The sequence below is a fragment of the Corvus brachyrhynchos genome, unplaced genomic scaffold (genome assembly GCF_000691975.1).
Source record: "Corvus brachyrhynchos isolate BGI_N302 unplaced genomic scaffold, ASM69197v1 scaffold285, whole genome shotgun sequence".
Taxonomy (NCBI): domain Eukaryota; kingdom Metazoa; phylum Chordata; class Aves; order Passeriformes; family Corvidae; genus Corvus; species Corvus brachyrhynchos.
The window spans coordinates 222,601-225,726 of NW_008238323.1; positions in this window are offsets into that span (position 1 = coordinate 222,601).

Below are 3,126 nucleotides of genomic sequence, written 5' to 3' on the forward strand. Positions count from 1 at the left end.
AACTAAACTCTTCTGAGGGAGAACTGCTGGTGGACGAACGTCTTGCTGGGGCTGAACCCTTTGCTGCCAAGAGCTTTGTAGGCTTCAGGTTGGTCCAGAAGAACTGGTGAGGCTGGGTGGGTCAGAACGTCCCTGAGAGGCACCTTCTCGCTGCCCCTCACAGTCAGATGAGCGATGCAGTGAGAATGATTTTCTCTGTCGAGACTGAAGTTTCCTTAATCCTGCTGATTTCCATCTTCTTCCAGCTCCTTGGATGTCCTTGCAGTAAACTGGGAAAATACGGCACCAGGCAGAACGTGCTTCAAAGCGTGGTCGAGCATTTGTCTGCCTCGGGCCAGCGCTCACGTTACACTTCTTACAGGTCACCAGGCAGCAACGAGCCAAACGGATCTGGAATTGTGGCTTGCAGGTGCCAGGAACCTCCGGAGTGTTAGTTGCTGCTCCTGAGTGTGGCATTTCCTGCCCCGGTGAGCAATCCTGCAGGCAAACCATCTATTAAACCCTGAGTACAGGGACACCGCTGGTGAGGAAAGCAGCCTGGCCCAGGGCAGGGTGAGCTTGCCCTGCACCAGGGCTCTGAGCCACGCAGAGACAGAGCCACTGGCATTTAGAAACCTGGCAGTTACAGCCTCTTCACTTAGACACATACCAGAGCTTTGCAAAATATTCTTCCCTGTGTTTTTTAATTAAATTTTTCACCTTGACAGAGGAAGAGCAGAGGTGTGGAGTGTATGGGTGACTTGCCTTGTGGCAGGGCTGGGAATGCCAGTCCCTGATCACATCATCCCAGACTCACTCCAGGGTTTGAATCCTCAGCATCTCCCAAGGCTTTAAGACTTTCCTACATCCACCCATCTGCTCACATGGGCTTTTATACTGACCCCAGGGCTTTCTGTGGTGATGTTTTTGGCCACATACAAGATGATGATTTCTGGAGTGGTCCCCTGTGCCCTGTGCTGGCTTGGAGTGGTGCCCTGTGACATGGTGCCCCTGCTGTCTGGGGCTGGGCTGCAGAGATTTGGACAGAATCAATTCTATTTGCAGGAATGTTAATTATTCATTGCTTTAACACCTGGAATAATTTATCATTACTTTAACCCAGGTAGGAATATGTGCTGCAGAAACAGCCAGAAACATGCCCAGGGTACAGTGACATTGCCAGTGCCACAGATTGCCCAGATGTAGCACATGGTGACTTTTGCTTGGCCCAGGAGGAATGAAATCCAGATTCGAGGTCTTTGGGACATCTTTGCATGCAAAAATTCAGGACCTGGGTTTGTACTTAGCAACAGCCAGCTGTGTTCTGATGACATTTAGAGTGGTCAGAATTGATGCTCCTCACTGGCCTGTGCCATCACCTGTCCATCCATCCAGCTGTTCCTGAGTGTCCATTACAACACAGGGACCAGGCCAGGGCCTTAAAACTAACTCCAACCCATCCTGTACTTGCAAAGAATCCACTGTCTCTGCTTAAAGGGGAAGAAACTCTGGTATTTAGTTCATTTTTACCTCAAGATACCTTCCATGTGAATGCAAGAGGGGATATCATAAACTGCTATTTGAGAGCCCGTGCTTGTTAAATTTGATCAACACGAGTTTTGAGTCCCAAATGGAAAGAAGCTTCTATCTCCTGGAGGAGACAATTTCAAGCAACTCAGCAGTTAGGATGTACTTCAGGGATTCTGTATGTATTTTGGGGTTTTTAGTTTCCGAGTTTAATTAAAGTTTTAGATTAATGGAGAATCACATGTGACACCAGCTGGTATTTCATGGGAATGGCTGTGCTTTGCCTCTGGGCTATCACTGCTACCCTGGCTTCTCTGAAAGCTTTGCTTCTAATTGCACCAGTGCTCCACGTTTTGTTTCTGCAGTTGATTTAATGAAATGAGAGGAGCAAGTTTTGTTTGCCTGACAAAGCTCTCTTGGAGGCTTTGCAGAGATTACGCTGTCAAATTTTCCCAGGGTAATTTTGAGACACGGTGCAGTTTTTTTCTCCCCTTCCTTCCTCCTTCCCAGACTTCCCCCAGAGCCACCTGCAATTTTTTTGGATTCATCAAGGGTATCAGAGCCAGAAAAGAGAGTTATCTGCAATGCCGGCTGTCCTTTCACCAAGTCAGCACTGCTTCCTGCCAGGCTCTGGGGTGAAAAAGGGAAAATATGACAAAGGGGAGAGTTTTATCCCCCAGGGGACAAGAAGCAGAGCGTGGGATGCCACCAGTGATCACTTTGAGGAAAGGCTGTGTGTGCCCTGTGAGTGGCACAGCCTGAAACCACGGGAGGAGGGATCCCAGTGACAGAGTAAACAGCTGTGACAGAGAACAGGATCCGCTGAGTGTGGTTTCTGCCTGCTCAGTTAATATGCAAAATACCTTGAATTATAAAGAATAGCAGTAGCGGTTAATTAGGACTACTTTGCATTTCATTGTCCTTCTCAGGCTCTAAAAGTGCCGTATAAGCATGAATTGCAGAACAGGGTGCTCCCTTGGAATGGAGGGAAGCAGCATGGCCACAGATTGACAGGCTGGGATCAGTTTGGGGCTGTTGCTGTGGAAGTCGCTATTCGTGCCATCGATGTGGGAGTGACACACAAGCAGTGCCCAGGAGCAGAGGTGTTGGTGGGACCCCAGACTCACCTGCAGGCAGGAGAAGATAGAGAAAAACCTATCCCTGGCACATTCCCTGAGTGGATTTCCAGTGGGTTCATGAGCGCAGTGCTCCTGTCCCGGAACAGGTATGTCCCGGCAAAGGACACCCCAGTAATGCCGTCCCCCACACCTCAAAGTGTGGGTGAACCCCAGAGGCGGGTGGGGGATGGAAAACCCGAAAACCACCAAGGCGCACCTGCTTGGGGCTTAATTACTCTTCTTCTGTGAGGAAGGAAGATGGATAAAAGGTAAAAAAATCCCCAAACGCAGCACCAACCTACGCTGCCGGGGGACCCTGCCCGGTGGGCGCCGGAGCCGGGCGGGATGCTGAGGACTGCCGGGGAAGCGGCCGGGAAGAAAAAATATTTATTAAAAAGAGCTTTTTTCTTTTTTTGTTTTTAAAAAAAAGAAATAAAAAAAGCCGAGGCGAAAGGAACGAAAGAGAGCCGAGCCGAGCCGCCCCATACCTGAGCGGGGCGCG